General features: G+C 39.3%; 1 long non-coding RNA gene across 1 annotated transcript in view; it reads right to left on the bottom strand.

Annotated features, from left to right (window-relative positions):
• LOC309478763 overlaps positions 1-26,822 on the bottom strand; it is a 36,613-nt gene extending 9,791 nt beyond the window's left edge. The window contains exon 1 of the long non-coding RNA XR_014199092.1: positions 26,541-26,822. This is a non-coding gene — a long non-coding RNA (uncharacterized lncRNA). The remainder of the gene's footprint in view (positions 1-26,540) is intronic.
• Positions 26,823-27,285: the final 463 nt, after the last annotated feature.

The raw sequence follows: 27,285 nt of genomic DNA, 5'->3' as shown, positions 1-27,285 counted from the left end.
TGACAAACTTCCACAATATTCTAATTTGGTGAGACCTACCTGTATTTACTTCGTGCATGTTATGGTTTATGAGTTAGGAGATGCTTTTGTCCAAGTGGCTTACAAATAAAAACAATACAAAGGTTCGCAATTAATAGCCTAATGAAAATACAATAATATACAATCCATAACTCATAACTATTTTATTTATGCTGAAAAGATGTCTTTAGGCCCCTTTTGAAAGACCCAAAACATCTTATGTTGTAGTGTATGCGTGAAACGGATCGTGCAGGTGGGACGGATCGTGCAGGTGGGACGGATCGTGCATGGGACGAATCGTGTAGGTGGGACGGATCGTGCAGGTGGGACGGATCGTGCGTGGGACGGATCGTGCAGGTGGGACGGATCGTGCAGGTGGGACGGATCGTGCAGGTGGGACGGATCGTGCGTGGGACGGATCGTGCAGGTGGGACGGATCGTGCGTGGGACGGATCGTGCAGGTGGGACGGATCGTGCAGGTGGGACGGATCGTGCAGGTGGGACGGATCGTGCATGGGACGAATCGTGTAGGTGGGACGGATCGTGCAGGTGGGACGGATCGTGCAGGTGGGACGGATCGTGCATGGGACGGATCGTGCAGGTGGGACGGATCGTGCAGGTGGGACGGATCGTGCATGGGACGGATCGTGCAGGTGGGACGGATCGTGCATGGGACGGATCGTGCAGGTGGGACGGATCGTGCAGGTGGGACGGATCGTGCATGGGACGAATCGTGTAGGTGGGACGGATCGTGCAGGTGGGACGGATCGTGCATGGGACGGATCGTGCAGGTGGGACGGATCGTGCAGGTGGGACGGATCGTGCAGGTGGGACGGATCGTGCATGGGACGAATCGTGTAGGTGGGACGGATCGTGCAGGTGGGACGGATCGTGCAGGTGGGACGGATCGTGCAGGTGGGACGGATCGTGCAGGTGGGACGGATCGTGCAGGTGGGACGGATCGTGCATGGGACGAATCGTGTAGGTGGGACGGATCGTGCAGGTGGGACGGATCGTGCATGGGACGAATCGTGCAGGTGGGACGGATCGTGCAGGTGGGACGGATCGTGCATGGGACGAATCGTGCAGGTGGGACGGATCGTGCAGGTGGGACGGATCGTGCATGGGACGGATCGTGCAGGTGGGACGGATCGTGCATGGGACGGATCGTGCAGGTGGGACGGATCGTGTACGGACAACGTGGATACATTTATGTATTTACACATGGTCATGTAGCTGGTTTAAAAAAATTGTAAAATGTAATGAAGATTGTTAGTGAACTTCATCAAAACTTAATTATAATTTTTTTGTGTTTTTATATTCGTGTGCTGAGTTGTAATCCGGCACAATGTACATAATTCTAGTGGAAACCATTCATGCAGAATATTGTTTTATATGAGGCACATATTGGTGACGCAAATGATACCTCGTGCGATCAGGCGGGTAATCCATAGACATAATAAATACATAGACGCCCTATTGGCCGCTGGATCGTACGTCAACGGCGCCGCCATACTGCAGAGGGCAACTTTCCCATACCTCTCATAACGAGAATTGAGAAAAATGCCTCTTTCGTGCTGCTTGGGGCTTTACAGATCGCCACACAATTGAAAACAGGTCTCAGGGAATTACCTTTCACAAGCAAAACTGAAAATTTGTTTCTGGTCGTATTTCATTTACTATTTTTATTTTCAGAGGAGAAAGGCCGCGAAATTTAAAAATACTACTGTTATTGTGTCACGAAATGTAGTTTTAAGATTTTTTCAGTCGACAATGTAGTTGTTTAAAGCTCAAATCTGTGGTTTATTTATAAAGATAGCGCCTATTTTATTTTATATAGCCTATGTAAGAATATTTTAAAATATATAAATTTACATTATTTATTATTGTTATTATAATAATATACCACTTGCGATTATCAATCTACAGTATTGTAGTTGCTGTTAAATTATTGTACTATTCATAATAACTATTTAACTTTTTATTTTTTATTGTCTATATTCTGTAATTGATATTTCATATTCTATTGCTATTATTATAGTATTATACATAAACTATATGCTATTATCAATATATTATTATTATTATTATATTATAGTACTTATGATATTATATAATTATACTTTTCATTACTATTTTATTTGCTGTATACTGTTTGTTTATTTTATTGACTAAACTATTTACTATTAGCCTACTTCTCACTTTATCTTATATTTACTATTTGCATTGCACTGTAGTTGTACCATATCATATGTATTACCATAAAGGATCTCCGTTATCTTTGTTATTGCTAAAATCGGGTCAATGACAGAATATGTATTTAATTTAATGTGAAAATTTAATTATATCTCAGTATGGGGGTGTTCACGATTCTTATCCAAGAATAAAAAGCCAAATACATGACAAGCCTGAGCTTTGGCCATTCCTTATTAAAAAAAAATATTTAATAAGTCTAACTATCGAGATTTTAAATAACTAGAGATGGAACTTTTTTGTACACCACATACAAACCACTGAAATCGGTTGATAAATGTAATTTTTGGGGGTTTTTATCCAGAAAAACCGCAGCTCACCTGTTTACTTGCATTTGATTACAGCGCAGTCTTGCCCTCCGCAAAATGGCGGACGCGTTGACGTATCGCAGCAACGTTCCAAAGCGGCCAATAGGGCGTCTATGTATTTATTATGTCTATGGGGTAATCAATCGACCGGAAGTTGAAGCCGGCCGCGTGCCCGCCATCTTGTAGCAGAACTTCACTTGCGTCAGCATTCCATTGACTCCCATTCATTTTGGCGTCACTTTGACAGCAAATAACTTTACATCTGAGGCGTTAAAGACTCCATTTGTCCATTATTTATTTCTAAAGAAACACGACAATGTATAAAGGGAGAGAGAGTATAGAGGTATACTATGTGTCACGTTTGATTGATTTATGACCCCTAAGCCCCGCCCCCTTTTGACCGTGGGAATATTCCCATGCTAGCTCCTCCCACTTATGGGCTGTTCCGTGGGAAAATCGGACTTGTGCCACGCCTCCTTGGGGGTTGAACATCTGAACCGTGGGAAAATTTCCCACGCTCAGTAGTTCTAAACGGTGTATTAAAACTTTTTAAGAAATGTACAATAAAGACAGAGTGTGAGATCAGTGTTTTTATTTATTAAAGAAGACAGATTTACATTCATCACTTTTAAAACAAATGAAATAAGTTAAAATTACATTTTTCTCTAAAAAGAGTTATTAAAAATGAGTTAGTGTTATTTTAAGATGTTAAGACATTTTTTAAAATGTTGATTTGTAAAACTGTAACATAAAACACAAACTAGTTTAAAAAGCCTTACGTTTTACATACCCAATTGTTAAAGACTCGGAGTTTAAAAGATATATAGGCCTAAGTGTTTCCTAGTGCTGGAACAGTGTTAAAGAACGTCCATTCAATCCGGAGATTTGTCAGGATTGACACTCTGTGAGGCCTGTGCAGAGACCCACGCAAACCCCGCCCCCTATCCCACCCACAACAGGTGTTCCGTGGGAAAAACAACAGTGCCTTTCAGCTCCCAAATAGAAAAAGAGACCGGTCACTTCGCTGTCCGAACTCTAATGACGACTGAAACAGTGTGTAGTGAGTGGCTCAGACCACACCCCCTAACACACCCCTCTCAAAGCTGAGAGGGAAGTCACATGAGCTGTTTAAAAAGGAGCGCAAACTTAGAGTGAAATACTACTTGTGGTTTTTTGCAAATCAGATTATCTGCGATGGCTATGTCAGACCCCAAAACACCTGAAAGAAACATTGATGAAGCTATGGAGTAGTGTTGTCAAAAGACCCGGTACTTCGGTACCAAGTCGGTACTAGAAAAATGTAAACGTCACGGTACCAAGTTTTCTTAAGTACCGGTGGTACCGAGGACCCGTTTAAACCCGGTTCCTTGATGCGCATGCATGCACGTATGCACTGAGCGCGTGCAGTTGCGCGTCCTATTAAAGCGCTGAGACATGGCGACCGTGGTGGCTGTAAATCCACTTGTTGATAAGAAAGGAGGAAAGAGACACATATGGAAATATTTTGGATTTGGCTAATGTCACGTTGCCATAAGTGGCCGTTCACATAGCGCGTTTTTTGCACGTGCAGATTCGTTATTCCAAATGTAGGCGCGCGGCAAGCACGCTCATAATAGAAGCGACGCGGCGCGCTCGGTTTTCCAGGTACGCCTATGTTCATGGTTGCATAGCAACGACAGACGCCACAGGAGAGCAAGCGCTTGTGGAAAGGAGAAACTTGTCGATCTCCGAATGCAACGTTACATGAGGAGAGTAAAGATGGAAAGCTTTTAAAGATTAGTTCCATATAAATTCACGGATAATTTGTTGTTTTGTCATTAGTGAAAATCAATATTGACCTTGTATTTGAAAAAGGATCCTCATATAAAAACAAAACTAAAATCAGAGTAAGTTCATTCGCATTCGGAGATCGACTATTTTTGAAACGGTGCGAACTGCGCTCTCCATGATGACGAGGAAGTATCAGCAAATAATTTATTGATTTATAGCCCTTTGGTACCGAAATTGGTACCGAGAACCGTGGATTTTCACTGGTATTGGTACCGAATACTGAAATTTTGGTACCGTGACAACACTACTATGGAGGATTTGACCTTAGTGCCGCAGAATAAACATGGACCCTGTTTAACGCGATTTCTCCATGAGCCGGCGGAGCGCAAGTGAAATAGCCTACTTTTCACTTGTCTGGAGGACGTGCGTGTAGGCTACATATGATTTTGACAAAAACAATCGTGAAGTCAGATTGGTTAAAGGATAACGATGAGCGATTCACAACGAATACAACAGAGGATCCCGATTTATTTTTTTGCGGAAAGGGATTGGATTTTATACAGGAGTATGGAGATATTTGAAAAGATGATGGAAGTGAACCGGTTTTGATAGCAGAGGGGGCTGGATTAACCACGGCTACAAGAACCCGATTTCTCGCAGATTATATCAATAAACACCCAGAGGATTACGTTTACATACTTTGCAGTGATTTTGGAATGGATGTAGGCTAGGCTACATGAATGCTCGTGGCCTATTTCTGAGGCTGGCCCGTGTGAATTCCCACGTCCCCTTCCCTACAAACGCCCACTCCACCCCACTTTTGGACGGACTGAGCCCTCCAACGTGGAAAATTCCCCACGGCCCACGTTTGAAGTTAAAATACAACGGCTGGAAAACACACTTTTGTAAAATGTTAAAAAAGTTTGAATTGCAAACATGTTTAAGAATGAAAACATCTAACAACATGTATTAAAATGAGATCAAGCAAATAGTTATATTTTCTAACATACATTTGAAGAAAAGTTGTACTTTCACAATTACATAATGTTTAAAGGCATTAAAACGTTGTATACATTTAAAATACACATGTCTTTAGCGTTCATACATTTGTAAAATGTTAAAACCGATGTGCTTTGAACTTTTAAAACGTGAAGCAATGCATTGGGTAACAGCTCACTGAGTAAAAATACATAAAGTGAATACTTTTTAAGCAAAACTTTTTAACAATACGATTTGCTACTAAGTTTTGTTTAGTTTCTAGCTAAAATATCTCTTAGCCGACACGGTTCCGTATAGGCATCCTTGCGCTCCGAAAGCACAACACGAATGAGAAATAGCCTGATCTGTGAAGCGAGTCTCCGCCCACCTAACACTCACCCCAACGCACGAGAATACACACCTGCAGAGGTAGCTACATATTTAAATGGTGGTAAATGATTGAACATAATAACTCTAGGCACACGCGCCGTCACTCGTCAACATGCGTGGGGATTTATTCGTATAAAAGTACACAAATAAACATCCAACTCGGTTCACAAAGTGAAAGAGGCAAATAATAGGAAGAGAACAAAAGTCGGTAGAGCGTTATCTCTTCTCCTGCACAGCTCTCGGAATTACACACCGTTCTGTTTAGGGAAATATGAGCAGTATCGCCGCGGTGTGACGTCACCTCAACACTCACGTTGACCTCGGGGAGTCATTCACAAATGGGGAAATCCCACCGTAAGTCCGTTTCAAAAGGGCGAAGTCCAGCCGGGCTCTTGTGATTCAATTGTATCGGCATTCAGAATCAGCACAGCAGCGAGGACGGCACTCCTAACCTCCCATGACATCTATATAATCTTTCCCCGCACCCGCTCTCTGTCTATCTTCATCGCCGGCGGCCCTAACCGACCACGAACGACCCCCCCCCCCGACACTGTCCGGAACCGAGCCCCCTGCACTGTCTTTATCACTCCATATAAACCTTCTTCCACTCCCAGTCTCCCAATACACAGCTCCCGCCCCAGTGTTTCTCATTTCTCAATCAGTCTCATTAATTAGTTACCAAGACAATATCCCCAAACCGCAAAACACATTACAATATGTTTGATATGTTGCTCACGTTTGAAACATTGTTTAAAAAACATAATTTACCATTTTTCTGGTATCTTTAAAAGTCGTTCGTGAAAGACATTCTATAACTTGTTTTAAATGATTTAAAGTTGACTTTTTTGGTTTTAACAGGTTTTCAAATCTGTAGGCTATGTGAACGAAAACAGCCTGGTTCACACGGCAGGATAATTAGGCCGATTTTAGCCCCGATTCACCCCTTCCGACAATTTTAAGGATGCTCCGATTATCGTAAAATAATCTGATCAGATATTCCTGCCGTGTGTGGTGTGTTAAGGCTGCTCTCGTCTGCTCGGAAGGACGTCGGGACCGCTCCGATCTCAAATCGGGGATATCCAACATGTTGGATTTATTTGGCCCGATTTCTCCTCGTGTGTGGTGTCCCCTGAGCACGCAGCCTGTGGACTGTGGAGTGTAGCCAATCAGAAAGCGAGGTGACGAAACGGCGAGGAAACACCGGGAAACATAATCAAAACAGCCGGTGGCATTGCGCACCAGAAAGTCCGGTGGACGTCGGAGATCACCGCCTTTCTTTTGATAACGGTTTTTTTTCGGTTAAAAACAAACTACAAACTATTGCCACTGCATCCTCTTCGTCCGCCATGATTATTTACTCTGAAGTCACGTTTGATCTCGAGGTATTTTGCGAGATTTCCCGTCTGACCTGGGAATGCTCGGGAGTCAAATCGGTTCGTGTGTGATGTGTTGATTTTGCCGTGTGGCTGCGCACCACACACTGTACGACCAAAACTGTTAGACCCGTGATTTTTTTATCCCCGTGTGTGGGGTCTCTCAGGTTTGGAAAATCGGCCGACAATTTTAAAATCGTCCCGTGTGAACCAGCCTTAACATGTTTAACATTTTTCTGATAGGCCTAACGTATTCGATAGAAGGATTGGACTGTAATAGGTGATGATTTATTATTTCTAGCTTTCCTCATGGGGTGTCGATCAGAACACATTGGATTCGATCAGTTCCATGCAAAGGAGGTTTATTGTTGACAGTTTTGGCTATGCACAAAACAGCAGTACACAGGTTGCTTAAAGTATTTAGATGTGTGTGTTTGTGGTCTACAAAGGGAAAGAAATAAAGATATATATTAACAAATGTCTCTAGTATTATTATACAAACATTACTTCCAAATCTACATTTCTCAAATAAAGAATTATCAGGTTCGATTCTATATTAAATAAAGAAATCAATATACAAGCAACGAAAATATGCAACACCGCCACCCGGTGGTCAGAAATGGCATGACATTCAAAACCGTAACCAAATCTGAGGTAATTTAAATGAACGGCACATAATCATAAAGATCGCGTCCTTAAACTCGAAATAACAAGAGTTTCAAATACTAATGTAACGATCACACATACATATGTACAAATCAAACACTGGGTGCAATATTATAAATTGCAAGTAATAGGCTATCGAACATAAACGGCACATTCACGAGCCCTCAACCTCACGCGATTAACGGATTCATCTCTCTTAAACATGCATCACTTTATGAAAGTATTACATAAAGGCTTTACAACTCCTTAACAAGTATTGATCACCAAACTAGGTGAACAGTCAACTTACATATTGACGCACTTTGCACACACAGTCCCGCTCATACAGTCCCGCTCTCTGCTGATGACTGACAGTAAGTTGCGCATGCGCACATGACTCGGCCTTTCCAACATAACGATTTAAATACTATACACCTTTGTATTTTAAAGGTCTGTATCATTTTAAAAAGTTGTAGGCCTATGTGAAAGTGTTACATGTCTGTGAAAAAAACTGTTTTGCTACCGCTTACGTTTCACGGTTTTAAAGTTTAAAGCACATAGTTTTGAACAGATTCATTATTTTTTACTCCAAAACGCATTCTCAAACAATGATCAGATTTCTCCATTGGGTGAGGTGGATTATCCTATCGAAGAGTGAATAAATCAGTAAGTTAGTGAATATTTGTTAACTTCACTAAAAGTAAAAAATGTAGCCTACTAAAACATGAGTTTTTATTTTTATTTTAAAACAACTATTATTTTTATAAATGTTATTTAGTGTAATTATAAATAAATCTAGTGTTAGGTGGACGGAGACTCGGCTTCACACACTACTCATTCATGTTTTGTATTTGTAATTCATACTCATATTCAAATTCATAAATGTATTTGGAAAACGAAACTTTTCTTTAATTAAAAACAACTCACTGAGCTGTTACCCAATGCATTGCTTCACGTTTAACAGTTTTTCTGAATTGCTAAAACACATTTCTTGAAACCATCACTCACTTTCTCAAAACCTTAAACACAAAACCAAATTTTCAAACCACATTCACAGAACCTCTGACTCTTCTGGCAAAATCAAACAATTGCCTCAAAACCATTTTATCTGTGCTCAAAATCAAACAATGCTATCAGATCATACACACAGCGAGTCAAAATCATAAACACTACAGATCATTCGTTAGACACTACATAAAAAAATGTAGAACACAGAATCCAAAGCATGCAGTTACAGAAAAAAAGTATATTGTAACAAAGTAAACAAATTTTGCAATTACGTATAAAAATATAGTAATGACATCTTACAGTAGTAAGGTGAATAAATTGTATAGTATCCACTGCAAGTTTGTACTGAATATTGAATAGTAGGCCTTATCGCATGTTTGTATATTCACCACTTGAATACTGTGAAAATACAGTGACCCAACTGCAAAAGCCAAAGAGGTTACAGTAAAAAAAAACTCTAAATGAAAAGCATGTTACAGTAAAGTAGCCTACACTCAGAAGAGTTGTGCAACTGCAAAATCAAGGTCCGTGAGAGAGATTTTATTCTGCTTCTGCATCATGTCTTCATGTTGGGTCTGGCCGGAGGAGTTTCTCCAAATCTCAGACAATGTCGTCTCTGCAGGCAAAGGGGAAAACCTTAAAGCCAGATCCAGCCTTGACAACATTCTCCACACCTGGGGCCTGTACCATGAAGGTAGCTGAACAAACTCGGGGTTACAGGATTAGTTTTGAGTTGACAAAACCAAACCGATGCAATCAGGCTTTATTGGTACCATGATGCAGCTCATCAACTTTCTCTGTCAACTCAGGCTTTGATCCTTAAGCTATGATTACTCCACGCGCGCGTGCACATAAAAGAGTGACGTCGACGCTGAACAACCAATCGCGGGTAGAGCGAGAGCGATATATTTTCCCGCGGAGGAGCAAGAGATAATCATTCAGAATTACGATGAATTTAAATATGTATTTCAAGCTCGAAACAATACGGTCTCTGCTGCCAAAGCAAGATAAGACTGTTGGAGAAAGATTGCTGATTGTTAATGTGTAAGTTAAACAAATACGTTCTATATTTATGTAAAATTATGTATGTATGTGTAGCCTATATGTGTAATATAGCCTATAGCCTATTTTTATAATATATAAAAAAATGATACATGCACATTTTTTATATATTATAAAAATAGGCTATAGGCTATATTACACATAGGCTACACATACATAATTTTACATAAATATAGAACGTATTTGTACTACTAAGAAAGCTAGGGAATCCTATCATAAGATTAACAGAATAATAATAAAGATTTAAAATAATTCTTAACATGTATTATATTGTATAGTACATTTGTGCAATTTGCTTTTTTTTTTAAATAAAAAAAAAGTGCTCATGTGATGTCACCCTATCAATATATCTTACCGGCAATTTTATAAAAGCCCTCTTTTATGGACATGGCCGATAAATGTCCGGGGAACACTATTAATGAAACTATTCATGTACTCCTGCAGAGGTTACGTCACCTATATGTTTCTTTGCTCTCAGCTGATTGGTCAAACTTCAGTCTGAGATCTTGAATCCAGAACATAACCTGTCCCGGAGCAGGTTAGCCGTGCAGCGTAAGATACCATGGCGATGAACACCGATTAAAGCCAAGCTACTTTCATAGTACCTAAAACCCAGGGTTGGCAGAAACTAAACTGAAACATAGCTGGCTAGCCACCTAATCCGGCTTCATGGTACAGGCCCCTGCTCTTCCTCGTCCTCATCCTCTTCCTGCTTGTTCACCTCCTCTTACTCATCCTCTTCATTCTCTCACTCTTATATTGTTTCCATCCATTATTGGTATCAACATTCAGTGCAACATTTTGAGTAAATGTTGGGACTCTGAACTGACCTGTATTATGTACAGTTGGTTTGGTCATATCATTAGAAATAAATGTGAACAATTTTGAGTCGTTGTGTGTAAACGATGACCACTGTGTTGCAGTTGTGCTTAACTTTCCCCTACCTGTGTTTAGCATTTTGAAACATAAGTGCATCACAGTGCAAAATGTGTTTCAGTGAGTGAGAATGTGTTTAGAGTTTTAGCAATTCAGAAAAACTGTAAAAGTTCAAAGCACATCGGTTTTAACATTTTACAAATGTATGAACGCTAAAGACATGTGTATTTTAAATGTATACAACGTTTTAATGCCTTTAAACATTATGTAATTGTGAAAGTACAACTTTTCTTCAAATGTATGTTAGAAAATAGAACTATTTGCTTGATATCATTTTACAGTTTTTCTGAATTGCTAAAACACTAAATCCCATTGTAAGAACTAAACTGGCAACTTCCAAAACTCTTTTATCAAATCAATCACACTGTTGTCAAAATCTTAAACACTATTCATCTGTTTAGGACACAATTTGTGAATCTGAATCGCCCATTTAGCAAAACTCTAAACACATTCTCAAACACAGAACACAACTTTGCAGTGTCATACACTTGTACCCAGAATGGTGCACACAGGCTACAGAAGTTAAACACAACTAACACACTGTTCTCAGCCTTTACACACTACCACTCAAAACTGAAAACACATGTGTCCAATCAGTGCACACAATTAGAAAACACTATTTAAGCCTAGTCAGATGCATATGGCATGAGTTGATCCAACAATGGAGCAGAACATCGGAGTCGGAGTTGGAGTCGGAGTCGGAGGGAGAGGACAAAGACCAAGCAGATCAATCATTTCAAATGACATTCGAGCAACTGTTATAGATCATGTTCTGGTGCATGGCATGATTATGAGGGAGGCAGGGCAACGTGTGCAACCAAACCTAAGCAGGTTCTCAGTGGCTTCTATAATCCGGACCTTCAGAGAAGAAAACAGGTAAAGTATACTTGTCTCAGAAAGGGACAAGGTCAGGGACATTATGAGACATAACTTTTCCATGGTACAGTGTTTTGAAAACCTTTACTGAATAAAATGTGTGTGTATGTGTATACTTCTAACTAAATGGGGTTCTTTTTACAGAATTGAAGTTTATCAGGTACCATTTGAGCGAAACATTTGAGAGAGTGAAAGAGCTACGATGTCAATATGTGCAAGTAAACTCCGTACTAGAAAGTACTGTGTAGTTTGGGAAGCAGCACATGTATACATCTTACTGTGTCATTTATGGAACTAAATGTAGTTTTCACTGTGTACAGAGAATCTTTGAGCTTGACTCAATGGCTATGCCTCATGAATACATTTTCATGGATGAAGCTGGATTCAATCTAGCCAAAAGGAGAAGAGGAGGTCGCAACATGATAGGTCAACGTGCCATTATTGAACTGCCTGGCCAGCGTGGTGGAAATATAACCATCTGTGGTGCCATCAGCAGCTATGGGGTTCTCAACAGTCATGTTACTGTTGGGTCATACAACACCGAACTGCTACTAACATTCCTGGATGGTCTACGGGGTGCTCTACTCGAGCAGAGGGAGCGCGAGCAGGCGGAGCGTCCCATGTATGTTGTCATTTGGGACAATGTGAGCTTTCACCGTGGTCCGAGAATACGCGACTGGTTTCAAAATGAGCAGCATTTTATTAATGTCTTTCTTCCACCATACTCTCCCTTCTTAAACCCTATCGAGGAGTTTTTCTCGGCATGGAGATGGAAAGTGTATGACCATAACCCTTACACACAGGAGAACCTAATTCAAGCAATGACTGGAGCATGTGGCGACATCAGCGTGGAATCTTGCCAGGGCTGGATTCGGCATGCTAAAGGATTCTTTCCCCGTTGCCTTGTAAGGGAGAACCTAGCATGTGACGTGGATGAAGTCCTGTGGCCTCACCCAGCAGAGAGGTGTGATCCTGAGGCAGAATAAATGCTGTAAACATGTCTTTTTTTTTTTTTTTTTTACATAACTTTTGTTTCTCTTTTTTGCTGCAGTTTTTTTAAAAGCTTTATTTTATTTCTTTTTGTTTAAATCTGAGTACAAGAATAAAAATGTTCCCGCTATCCCACAGTGTTTTGCATTTATTTATGTAGTGTGTAATGGTTGCTAAGTTGTGTTTGAACATTAGCTGGTTTTGAGTTTTTTTTTTATAAATCCATTATGTTCATCAATCATGCATTTATATATATTTTTATTATGAGACTCTTATAATCATTAAGCCTGCATTTACTTGATCAGAAATACAGCATTCTATTAAAAAAGGATGATTTTTTATTTTTATTTTTTAGCTTTTTGGGCAAACAGATAGTTTTGAAGTATATTTGGTTACCCAAATATCTATTTTATGTTTGTTCCATGTGGATATTTTATAGTGATATATTTAAACTAAGTTCCATTTTTATTTATGTATGTAACTATTGTAAACTAATGTGAGGGTCTACTGTTGGGTGAAACATGCAATTGATTCTATTATGATTCATATAAACAGGCTTATATTGATTATAGCAATGCTTGTATGTAAAGGAAAACACTGTAAAAGGTTTTTATAAGAAACCTTAATGTATGGAAACAATGTAAGAGGTTTTTATAAGAAACTGTATTAAGAAAAACACTGTAAAGAGTTTTTATAAGAAACCCTTGAATCTGGTTCATTAGAAATGACACTGAGACATGTTTAATTTGAAATTGTTTAATTGGTTCATAGAAAAGACACTGAGACTTGTTTTTATAAACATGTTTATTAAGAAATTGTCATTAAGAAAAGACACCACAACTGTTGTTTGTAAAGTCATTTATTGAGAAAATGGTTTATATAGAAAAACAGACCACACTGAATGTTGTAAACATGTATTAAGCATATGGCAGAGTAGAGAGACATTGAAAATGTATTAGAAAGAGCTTTACCAAAGAAAGAAGAAAAATGCAATCATTACCGTCTATGTGTTGTGGACGAGACACAGAAGATACAGCGATGAAGAAAAGGTCCAGAAGAAGGAGGACGGAGAGACAAAGGCTTTATAACCAAGTCCTAGGGGGTTTCCAGGAGAGGATGACCAATGAACAAGTTTTAGGGAGTTTCCAGGAGGAGATTTCTGAAGATGTCCAAAAGTTTTCTTAATGTCTAGAGACATATCAGGGCCATTTTATGATTAATTGAAATACATTTCTTACATACGGTTAAGTCCGATACCTTTAAGTCCGAATCTCGCGATAATTAGTACGTCACCCAGGTAATTCTCGCCTACTCTTTTGGATTCGTACATACTTTTTCGCTCGCCTACTCTTTTTCCCATACTAAATAGTGGGGAAGTATGCGGTTTCGAACGAAGCCAAAGTCTCTCTCCTCGCTGGCAGTAGCATGTTCCTTAAGTAGGGATTATCCAGGTGTCAAGCATCAGAATGATGAGGATCCCGCCTCACATGGCACACCCACTCAACTCATTACGAATGACTGACAGGCAAGACAGCCAATCAGCGATGCCTGAGAAGGTGAAAGAGAGAGAGAGAGAGACAAGAGACCAAAAAGAAAAACACAAAACATACCAAAAACACTATAAACGTACCTAAGGACGTAACAGTCATTTTAAATTGTCAAAATATTTCACAATATTACTGTTTTTTAAAAACATTAAAAATCTTACTGACCCCAAACTTTTGAACGGTAGTGCATATATATATATATATATCAGTGGCAGCTGTTGGTCTTTCAAAGAGAGGAAGCTCATTTTCGGCCTACATCATAAAAATTGTCCATTTATTTATACGTAAATTCTACATTCCTTATCAAGAAAATGCTCTGTTTCGACAAGCAAATACCAAGAGATAGTTTGCAGCAGTTTATCTTTGGGCTACAGTTGAGAAGTCCACGATGGGACTGAGCACGATGGTACTGACAAGGGCGTAGCACAAGATCCCGGGCCCTATGCATAGGCAGTCCTGATGGGCCCCCATGTTCCTCAATTTGTATATATAACTCCCAATGTAGGCTATAAAATTGCTAATTAAGTTGGCTTGAGAAAGCCAACTTACTGAAATCCTATTTAAACTTATTAAGTTGGCTTTCCCAAGCCAACTTACTGATATTGTACTTAAACTTATTATTAAGTTGGCTTGGGAAAGCCAACTTACTGAAATCCTATTTAAACTTATTAGTGGTGCTTGCTGAAAGCAAGGCATCACTATTGTTATCCTCCATACTTATTATTATTAGTGGTGCTTGCCAAAGGCGAAGCAACACTATTGTTATTGCTCATACTTATTATTAGTGGTGCTTGCTGAAAGCAAGGCATCACTATTGTTATTGCTCATACTTATTAAGTTGGCTTGAGAAAGCCAACTTACTGAAATCCTATTTAAACGTATTATTATTATTATTCTTTTTCTGACCGCAAATTTCAAGCTACAAACTCGTTCAAGCTACAAACTCCAAACTCGGGTCAGACCTTCATACTGTTCTGACTTGAGTTGCTATATCTTTTCAGACTGATTTGACTTTCAGTTTTCTTAAAAATTAATATTAAAAATCATAAAAATCCCATTGACTTTCATTGCAGACTGTTCGAATTGAGCCAAGACTACGGTGGCCCATTAGTGCACAACCCAAAAACTCAAATCTAAATTCTCTGAAGCCCTAGACTCAATTAAACTACCATTCTATGGACTAATAAACTTATCTATCTATCTATCTATCTATCTATCTATCTAATCTTTCTTTCTTTCTTTCTTTCTAACTAGGGGTGTAAATCGGACAGTTCATCACGATACGATACGATATCGATTCTCTCAGCCAGCGATACGATATTTGCCGATACTTAAAAAAAATTCTACGATACGATTCGATTCGATTCAGGGCTATATCGATCGATTAATCGATATTTAGATATTATGTTCACACAACCAGTTACGTTTTTATTAACTCACAAATGCAACCAAAATATATAACATGAATGTTTAATTAAACTCTTTGAAAATTGCACACCCTCTCCCAATTGGGACATTTACAACAGAAGAGGTCATTTGCAAGTACTCCGTTCTTGTTCATTTTCATAAATCATGTTTTTTATTATTATTATTATTATTGTGCATTCCAAGTAATATCAATCAAACTGCAGCTGGGTTGTTTTGATTAATAATAATAATAACTTAAATACAGGTAAATTACAAAATCAAAGTTAATTGAAAGTATGCTTTAATATGTTAAGCCAGCTCCTCTTAGCCAGCGCGTCTTTTCAAAGTGACATCTGACCTGAATACTGCGCGCTGAGTAGCTAAAACGGACTCGCGTTCACCAACAAGGGTGCGAGTGCTTGTCTCTGCTCTGTAAAACATGAACTCGCGATGCCTTGACAGCGGACATTCGGCTTTTGTGAAAAAACTTAGGGTTTAGTCAGTCTTGTCAGGCGTCTATTTCAGATGAGGAGATTAACGTTATAAAGACACACCGGCAGGCGGTTGGTGAGTAAACGAAAATGTGCGCTTTGGCGGAAGGATTTACGTGAGAATGTGGAGTGTCAAAATAAAGGTGTATATCGATATTTTAAGAGTGGAATCGATGCATCGTATCGTTAGACGTTATATCGATGCATCGATCCATATCGATGTATCGTTACACCCCTATTTATAACTAATCTATCTTTCTAACTAATCTATTTATTTATCATTCTATCAAATCTATCTTTCTTTCTAACTAATATATCTTTCTAACTAATCCATCTTTTTTTCTAACTAATCCATCTTTTTTTTCTTTTTTCTAACTAATCCATCTTTTTTCTTTCTTTCTAACTAATCCATCTTTTTTCTTTCTTTCTAACTAATCCATCTTTTTTCTTTCTTTCTAACTAATCCATCTTTTTTCTTTCACCGTACCCCCGATCGCTTATAAAAGTCATAGCACACCATTCCCGAATAATCCGCACGATTTGATGCCTCATTCGTGGGTCTGTGACAAAAGCTGCGGGAGGAGTTACGCGCCGAAATTTGGATTTGGTTGCTAGGGTACTCTATTTGGTTGCTAGGGAGTGGCTTGGCAGCTGCCAATAATGAAACTACAAAGGTTGCTTGTCAGTATGAATGATATAAACAAACTCCCATGCCTGTGTGACATTCAGAATGGAAGATATGCCTCTTTGGATTTTGGTTGCTAGGGCACTCTGTTTGGTTGCTATGGAGTTGCTTGGCAGCTGCTAATGATGAAAATGCAAAGGCTTCTTGTCAGTATGAATGGTATAAACCAACTCCCATCTCTATACGATGTTCTGATGCAGAGATATAGGTCTTCCTAAACGGTTGCTAGGGTACTCTGTTTGGTTGCTAGGGAGTGGCTTGGCAGCTGCCAATGATGACACTGCAAAGGCTTCTTGTAACTATGAATGATATAAACCAACTCCCATGCCTCTGTGACATTCAGAATGGAAGATATCCCTCTCTGGATTTTGGTTGCTAGGGTACTCTATTTGGTTGCTATGGAGTGGCTTGGCAGCTGCCAATCATGAAACTCCACAGGCTGCTTTTCAGTATGAATTATATAAATCAACTCCCATGCCTCTGTGACATTCAGAATGGAAGATATCCCTCTTTGGATTTTGGTTGCTAAGGTGCTCGACAATGGTTGCTAGGGAGGGGCTAGGAAGTGTTGAGGTGATTCATGATTGGCTGTTTGCTGCCCCGAGTCAAATGAGACCACCCTCATGTTTCTATGACAATTCAGTCCCGAGATATTCCTTTGATCTCTTTCAATGGAAGACTATGGAACTTGTTGCTAAGGTGCTCTAAATGGTTGCTAGGGCGTGGCTTGATAGCTTCACAATGATCCTGATAGACTGATTGGTCGTCTGAGTAAAATGAGCCCGCCCCCTTGTCTCTATGACACTGTGATCCAGAGCTATGTTCAATACAAAAACCTTATGCAATTTACCATAGTAGGAAAAGCATGTGTTTCACGGGACGTTCCTTCCCCATAGTAAGTCAATGGGGCAACTTTGGGACGCTCCTGCCCCCCAGAGGTGCAACTTTTACCCCATTGTGCGGTATGTTCTTACAGAGCCTGTCAGCCTCTTCAAATGTGGCAAATCACATGTTTCTGCGAAATCCTCGCTCAGAGCTATGAGTGCTCAAAGTTCGTCGCAATGTAAAGTCAATGGGACTTTTTGGGCCGCTTTTTTGCCCCTGGGGTGAACACCGCACCCCTGATCGCTTATAAAAGTCATAGCACACCTCTCCTCAATGAGCCGGTCGATTTGACACCTCATTCATGGGTCTGTGACAAACGGTGCGGGACGAGTTACGCGCCAAACTTTGTGTGGAATAATAATAAAAAGAACTAGAATGTACATTTCCTGAAGAAAATGTGAAGTGGTGCTTGCAGTGGCAAAACTCACCACTCGGTTGCTAGGGTGTTGTACATGAATGCATTCGAGCCAACGACCATGTCTGTACGATGTTGTGGAGCTGAAATATGGCTTCTATATGTTGCAATATGGTTGCTAGGTGGCTCTAAACGGTTGCTAGGGTGTGAATACACAGTTACCATGGTGATATTTACAGACTGTTTCCCAAACGAAACAAAAGAGCCAAACCCCATCTCTATACGATGTTCTGATGAAAAGACAAGGGTCTTGATAAACGGTTGCTAGGGTACTCTGTTTGGTTGCTAGGGAGTGGTTTGGCAGCTGCCAATCATGAAACTCCAAAGGCTGCTTGTCAGTATGAATGATATAAACCAACTCCCATGCCTCTGTGACATTCAGAATGGAAGATATCCCTCTTTGGATTTTGGTTGCTAGGGTACTCTGTTTGGTTGCTATGGAGTTGCTTGGCAGCTGCCAATGATGAAACTGCAAAGTCTTCTTGTCAGTATGAATGATACAAACCAACTCCCATGCCTCTGTGACATACAGAATGGAAGATATACCTCTTTGGATTTTGGTTGCTAGGGTACTCTGTTTTGTTGCTAGGGAGTGGCTTGGCAGCTGCCAATCATGAAACTCCAAAGGCTGATTGTCAGTATGAATTATATAAACCAACTCCCATGCCTCTGTGACATTCAGAATGGAAGATATACCTCTTTGGATTTTGGTTGCTAGCGTACTCTGTTTGGTTGCTAGGGAGTGGCTTGGCAGCTGCCAATCATGAAACTCCAAAGGCTGCTTGTCAGTATGAATGATATAAACCAACTCCCATGCCTCTGTGACATTCAGAATGGAAGAAATGCCTCTTTGGATTTTGGTTGCTAGGGTACTCTGTTTGGTTGCTATGGAGTTGCTTGACAGCTGCCAATGATGAAACTGCAAAGGCTCCTTGTCACTATGAATTATATAAACCAACTCCCATTCCTCTGTGACATTCAGAATGGAAGATATCCCTCTATGGATTTTGGATATCCCTCTATGGATTTCTGGAGATATCCCTTTGATCTCTTTCAATCGAAGTCTATGGGACTTGTTGCTAAGGTGCTCTAAATGGTTGCTAGGGCGTGGCTTGATAGCTTCACAATGATCCTGAGAGACTGATTGGTCGTCTGAGTAAAATGAGCCCGCCCCCTTGTCTCTATGACACTGTGATCCAGAGCTACGTTCAATACAAAATCCCTATGCAATGTGTAGGACGGCCCATCCAATGATGAAACTCCAAAGGCTGCTTGTCATTATGAATGATATAAACCAACTCCCATGCCTCTGTGACATTCAGAAAAGAAGATATCCCTCTAGGATTTTGGTTGCTAAGGTGCTCGACAATGGTTGCAAGGGAGGGGCTAGGAAGTGTTGAGGTGATTCATGATTGGTTGTTTGCTGCCCCGAGTCAAATGAGACCACCCTCATGTTTCTATGACAATTCAGTCCGGAGATATCCCTTTGATCTCTTTGAATGGAAGTCTATGGAACTTGTTGCTAAGGTGCTCTAAATGGTTGCTAAGGCGTGGCTTGATAGCTTCACGATGATCCTGAGAGAATGATTGGTCGTCTGAGTAAAATGAGCCCGCCCCCTTGTCTCTATGACACTGTGATCCAGAGCTATGTTCAATACAATATCCCTATGCAATTTACCATAGTAGGAAAAACACATGCTATGGTGTCCTACTTTGTTATGATTTAAGTATCATAATGATTAATAAATGCACGCACAATAATGGGTTGTTTTCCGTTTTCCTATTTACTAACGGTAATTGGGAAACCGGCCGTTTTTCGTGTTTGTTTTTTTCCTTTCAAAACGAAAATCCGTTGGCCGCCAAGTACACGGACCCGCATCACATAGCATGTGTTTTTCCTACTATGGTAAATTGCATAAGGTTTTTGTATTGAACATAGCTCTGGATCACAGTGTCATAGAGACAAGGGGGCGGGCTCATTTTACTGAGACGACCAATCAGTCTCTCAGGATCATTGTGAAGCTATCAAGCCATTCATACTGACAAGAAGCCTTTGGAATTTCATCATTGGCAGCTGCCAAGCAACTCCATAGTAACCAAACAGAGTACCCTAGCAACCGTTTTGCAAGACCTATATCTCTGCATCAGAACATCGTATAGAGATGGGAGCTGGTTTATATCATTCATACTGTCAAGAAGCCTTTGCTGTTTCATCATTAGCAGCTGCCAAGCAACTCCATAGCAACCGAACAGAATACCCTAGCAACCAAAATCCAAAGAGGGATATCTTCCATTCTGAATGTCACACAGGCATGGGAGTTGGTTTAAATCATTCATACTGACAAGCAGCCTTTGGAGTTGTATTATTGGCAGCTGCCAAGCCACTCCCTAGCAACCAAATAAAGTATCATAGCAACCAAAATACAAAGAGCGATATATTCCATTCTGTATGTCACAGAGGCATGGGAGTTGGATTATAGCATTCATACTGACAAGAAGCCTTTGAAGTTTCATCATTGGCAGCTATCAAGCCACTCCCTAGCAACCAAATAGAGTACCCTAGCAACCAAAATCCAAAGAAGAATATCTTCCATTCTGAATGTCACAGAGGCATGGGAGTTGGATTATATCATTCATACTGACAAGAAGCCTTTGGAATTTCATCATTTGCAGCTGCCAAGCCACTCCCTAGCAACCATTGTCGAGCACCTTAGCAACCAAAATCCAAAGAGGGATATCTTCAATCATGAATATCACAGAGGCATGGGAGTTGGTTTATATCATTCATAGTCACAAGAAGCCTTTGCAGTTTCATCATTGGCAGCTGCCAAGCCACTCCCTAGCAACCAAATAGAGTATCATAGCAACCAAAATACAAAGAGCGATATATTCCATTCTGTATGTCACAGAGGCATGGGAGTTGGATTATAGCATTCATACTGACAAGAAGCCTTTGGAGTTTCATGATTGCCAGCAGCCAAGCCACTCCCTAGCAACCAAATAGAGTAACCTAGCAACCAAAATCCAAAGAGGGATATCTTCCACTCTGAATGTCACAGAGGCATGGGAGTTGGTTTGAATCATTCATACTGACAAGCAGCCTTTGGAATTTCATGATTGGCACCTGCCAAGTCACTCCCTAGCAACCAAACAGAGGACCCATCAACCGTTTATCAAGACCCATGTCTCTGCATCAGAACATCGTATAGAGATGGGGGTTGGCTCTTTTGTTTTAGTTGGGAAACAGTCTGTAAATATAACAGTGTATTCACACCCTAGCAACCGTTTAGAGCCACCTAGCAACCATATTGCAACATATAGAAGGCATATTTCAGCTCCACAACATCATACAGACGTGGTTGTTGGCTCGTATGCAATCATGTACAACACCCTAGCAACCGAGTGGTGAGTTTTGCCACTGCAAGCACCACTTCACATTTTCTTCAGGAAATGTACATTCTAGTTCTTTTTATTATTATTCCACACAAAGTTTGGCGCGTAACTCGTCCCGTACCGTTTGGCACAGACCCCTTAGTGAGGTGTCAAATCGACCGGCTCATTGAGGAGAGGTGTGCTATGACTTTTATAAGCGATCGGGGGTGCGGTGTTCGCCCCAGGGGCGAAAAAACTGCCAAAAAAGTCCCATTGACTTAACATTGCGACGAACTTTGACCACTCGTAGCTCTGAACGAGGATTTCACAGAAACGTGTGATTTGCCACATTTGAAGAGGCTGACAGGCTCTGTAAGAACATACCTCACAATGGGGTAAAAGCTGTACCCCTGGGGGGCAGGAGCGTCACAAAGTTTCCCATTGACTTACAATGGTGTCCTACACATTGCATAGGGATTTTGTATTGAACGTAGCTCTGGATCAGAGTGTCATAGAGACAAGGGGACGGGCTCATTTTACTCAGACGACCAATCAGTCTCTCAGGATCATTGTGAAGCTATCAAGCCACGCCCTAGCAACCATTTAGAGCACCTTAGCAACAAGTCCCATAGTCTTTTTTTCTTTCTTTCTTTCTAACTAATTTTTCTTTTTTTCTAACTAATCCATCTTTCTTTCTAACTAATATTTTTTCTTTCTTTCTAACTAACCTTTATTTTTATTTCTTTCTAACTAATCTTTTTTTCTAACTAATCTATATTGCTTTCTTTCTAACTAATCCATCTTTCTTTCTTTCTAATCTATCTTTCTTTCTAACCAACCCATCTTTCTTGCTTACTAATCTTTCTTTCTTTCTTTCTTTCTTTCTCAACTAATCCATCTTTCTTTCTTACTAATCTATCTTTCTTTCTTTCTTTCTTTCTTTCTAACCAACTAGGGATGGCCCGATACCGATACTGGCATCGGGGATCGGGCCGATACTGTCCTCATATACTCGTACACGTACTCATAAAAATTTGCCGATACCACGTACATTTTGCGAAACGAAACTGGTTGCCGCGAGTGCTTTGACAAGGTGAACTGAGGCATATAGGCATACGCGCGAGCTGGTCGAGCACATCCCTTAGTTTACACAGACATCAGTGGAAAGTTTGTTCAGTCGGATGTCAATGTCAAAGAAATTAAACGAGGCATGTAGCTTATTATTAACGTTAACTGACGAGAGAGAGAGAGAGAGAGAGAGAGAGAGAGAGAGAGAGAGAGAGACACAGGGAGAGAGACAGAGAGCGAGCGCACTTCTGATTGCTGATCGTTCACTCAGCACATGTTATTTGGATGAAAACTAAATCGTATATGTAAGTAAAGTAAAACATGAACTGTTACCTGACTGAAGTATAACGAGTGGTTCCCTACATTATTACAGGACGTGTGCAGGTCAAGAAGTTTCATGGACGCAAACATCCGAAGCGCGCGCCCCGCAAACCAGTGTCTCAGCGCGCGAATGCTGAATAAAATTGTCTTTCACGTCTTGCGCTTGTACGGACGAATTCACACAAAACTATGTAATAACGCCCGTCTTGGTGAGTATCCTATAGTAAACAAAGTCGGTTCAATGCAAAAAATGCTTTTCTTACTAAGTATTTTTGTCTTGTTTCCAGTCCAAATATCTAAAAATTCTTAAATCAAGATGTATTTACTAGATGAGTAAAATTACATAAGATATTATGTCCTGTTTTAAGGGGGATTTAATCAAAATTAAGTGAGTTTTTGCTTAAAACAAGCAGAATTATCTGCCAGTGGGGTAAGGAAAATAATCTTGTTTCAAGTTTTTTATTATTTTAGTAATCTTAAAACAAGATTATTTTCCTTACCCCACTGGCAGATAATTCTGCTTGTTTTAAGCAAAAACTCACTTAATTTTGATTAAATCCCCCTTAAAACAGGACATAATATCTTATGTCATTTTACTCATCTAGTAAATAAATCTTGATTTAAGAATTTTTAGATATTTGGACTGGAAACAAGACAAAAAATACTTCGTAAGAAAAGCAATTTTTGCAGTGTTATATCTCAAATGAACATGGCATGTTCAAATGCGGTCCGTGCCTTCGGTTTTAAAGGGGCAGCAGTTTGATAAACCTGCTTCTGTGTTTTAATGTTAATCAAACAAAGGACAAAGAAATACTCACTGCTCTTGACTAAATAGGCTACCCTTTTCAACTTTAGAAAAATATTCATCTACACTGCAAAAAATGCTTTTCTTACTAAGTATTTTTGTCTTGTTTCCAGTCCAAATATCAAAAAATTCTTAAATCAAGATGTATTTACTAGATGAGTAAAATGACATAAGATATTATGTCCTGTTTTAAGGGGGATTTAATCAAAATTAAGTGAGTTTTTGCTTAAAACAAGCAGAATTATCTGCCAGTGGGGTAAGGAAAATAATCTTGTTTCAAGTTTTTTATTATTTTAGTAATCTTAAAACAAGATTATTTTCCTTACCCCACTGGCAGATAATTCTGCTTGTTTTAAGCAAAAACTCACTTAATTTTGATTAAATCCCCCTTAAAACAGGACATAATATCTTATGTCATTTTACTCATCTAATAAATACATCTTGATTTAAGAATTTTTTGATATTTGGACTGGAAACAAGACAAAAAATACTTCGTAAGAAAAGCAATTTTTGCAGTGTTATATCTCAAATGAACGTGGCATGTTCAAATGCGGTCCGTGCCTTCGGTTTTAAAGGGGCAGCAGTCTAATAATCCTGCTTCTGTGTTTTAATGTTAATCAAACAAAGGACAAAGAAATACTCACTGCTCTTGACTAAATAGGCTACCCTTTTCAACTTTAGAAAAATATTCATCTATATATAATTTATACAGTAATGAATATGCTTTTTTCACATTTGATTACTTTATTCAAATTTATGTACCTGTTAGATGATGATCTACCTGAAAAACTCTAAAAAAACACTGTTTATTTCATTTGTAGCCTTTCTTTGTTCTATTGTATTTATTTGTCCTTTTTGTAATTCGATTGTTTGTTCTTATTTTGTTACTGACTGCTTACTTGTTTTAAATTCACATTAATTAGGCTGCTAGTTTTTGTTGTAGTATCAAAATTGGATTAAATAATTGATATCGAGGGCTTGGAACCAGAGGGGCGTAAGTGGCATTTTGGGCGAAAATGAGTTCTATATATCAAATTAAAGGTCTTGATGAGCTCTATCTAGTTGTGCCAAAAAGACGCATCAGAAATCAACTTGTATTGAATAAAGCAACAAAACAACAAAGACCTAACACAAAAGTTTGAGCATTGTTTAGAGCCAGAGGGGCGTATGTGGCATTTGACAAACTTTACAGGAGAGCCAAAACAAAATTTTGACCACGCTTCAATCAACTGTATTTATTAACCTTCAACCACAACATTGCAACCACATACATACTTATAGGAGTAAGTTCTTAAGTGAACATATTATGGCATATTAACATGATGAACATATTCTAAAACCTTACAAAATCTTGAAAATATGGTAAAAACATCAAATACGCCTTTTTGGCACCACACATTTCCAATTCTTCTAAAGAAAAATAGGGCGTATCTGCTGATCAATGCTCGAAATGATTGGTCAAAACATTGGTTAAAAACACTCTAACTTCATAACTTTTCATTTTATTTAAAATACTGTATACATAGTCATTTAATTTCATTTCAAACTGTTTAACATTTCATTTCTAACCGTTTAATTTCAATTCTCATTTATGAGTTCACATTCATGTCAAACAGTTTAACATTTAATTTCAAACAGTTTAACATTTAAGTTCACACAGTTTAATTTCTCTTGTTTATTGCACATTTCACTTTTTAGTTCACTTTAGTTGAACTAAAAAGTTCACTCACTGCCCACTGTCAGAGTGTTATAGAACTCTGCATAACAGTGAGGAATACTCCCATTGGTGCACAGGGTGAGTAGGTCTTTTTTCTTTAAGGCACTGATCCCTGGAAGATTTCCATACAATGAGCTGGGGTGTGTGGTTCTGGTGCCTCTGGTGCCTCTTGTTGCCTGTTGTGCCACCGTCAGTTTTCGGAAGGTTGGGGCGGTGAAATCATACTTGAAGAAGATTGTTTTTGGTTCATCTTTCGTGTAGCGGAACCATTTAATCTTCTGCCAATGAACTGATTGTCCCTCCTCATCTTTTGTTCTGTTTTTGAGTATGTGGTTGGAGAGGGACTTGAAGTCCAGAAAGTCCTTGTGTTCAAGTTCATGTACACTGTATGGGTCGTTCCTTCTTTCCATTCTCACAAGTGTGTAGTAGCCATCAGTAAATAGAAGTATGGGAATAAATAGAAATGGGAGTAAATAGAAACTTTTCTTCTTGCAGTTTCCACTGCAGCATGCACACTATCACACTCCATGTCTAGTAGCCATCCATGATGGCTACTACACACTTGTGAGAATGGAAAGAAGGAACGACCCATACAGTGTACATGAACTTGAACACAAGGACTTTCTGGACTTCAAGTCCCTCTCCAACCACATACTCAAAAACAGAACAAAAGATGAGGAGGGACAATCAGTTCATTGGCAGAAGATTAAATGGTTCCGCTACACGAAAGATGAACCAAAAACAATCTTCTTCAAGTATGATTTCACCGCCCCAACCTTCCGAAAACTGACGGTGGCACAACAGGCAACAAGAGGCACCAGAACCACACACCCCAGCTCATTGTATGAATCTTCCAGGGATCAGTGCCTTAAAGAAAAAAGACCTACTCACCCTGTGCACCAATGGGAGTATTCCTCACTGTTATGCAGAGTTCTATAACACTCTGACAGTGGGCAGTGAGTGAACTTTTTAGTTCAACTAAAGTGAACTAAAAAGTGAAATGTGTAATAAACAAGAGAAATTAAACTGTGTGAACTTAAATGTTAAACTGTTTGAAATTAAATGTTAAACTGTTTGACATGAATGTGAACTCATAAATGAGAATTGAAATTAAACGGTTAGAAATGAAATGTTAAACAGTTTGAAATGATGAAATTAAATGACTATGTATACAGTATTTTAAATAAAATGAAAAGTTATGAAGTTAGAGTGTTTTTAACCAATGTTTTGACCAATCATTTCTGCATTGATCAGCAGATACGCCCTATTTTTCTTTAGAGGAATTGGAAATGTTTGGTGCCAAAAAGGCGTATTTGATGTTTTTGCCATATTTTCAAGATTTTGCAAGGTTTTAAAATATGTTCATCGTGTTAATATGCCATAATATGTTCACTTAAGAACTTACTCCTATAAGTATGTATGTGGTTGCAATGTTGTGGTTGAAGGTTAATAAATACAGTTGATTGAAGCGTGGTCAAAATTTTGTTTTGGCTCTCCTGTAAAGTTTGTCAAATGCCACATACGCCCCTCTGGCTCTAAACAATGCTCAAACTTTTGTGTTAGGTCTTTGTTGTTTTGTTGTTTTATTCAATACAAGTTGATTTCTGATGCGTCTTTTTGGCACAACTAGATAGAGCTCATCAAGACCTTTAATTTGATATATAGAACTCATTTTCGCCCAAAATGCCACTTACGCCCCTCTGGTTCCAAGCCCTCGATATCAATTATTTAATCCAATTTTGATACTACAACAAAAACTAGCAGCCTAATTAATGTGAATTTAAAACAAGTAAGCAGTCAGTAACAAAATAAGAACAAACAATCGAATTACAAATAGGACAAATAAATACAATAGAACAAAGAAAGGCTACAAATGAAATAAACAGTTTTTAGAGTTTTTCAGGTAGATCATCATCTAACAGGTACAGAAATTTGAATAAAGTAATCTAATGTGAAAAAAGCATA

This window comes from Leuciscus leuciscus (assembly GCF_965113295.1).
Source record: "Leuciscus leuciscus genome assembly, chromosome: 17".
In the NCBI taxonomy this organism is placed as follows: Eukaryota; Metazoa; Chordata; class Actinopteri; order Cypriniformes; family Leuciscidae; genus Leuciscus; species Leuciscus leuciscus.
Note: the sequence above shows the minus strand (reverse complement) of the source record. Positions and strands in the feature narration are given on the sequence as shown.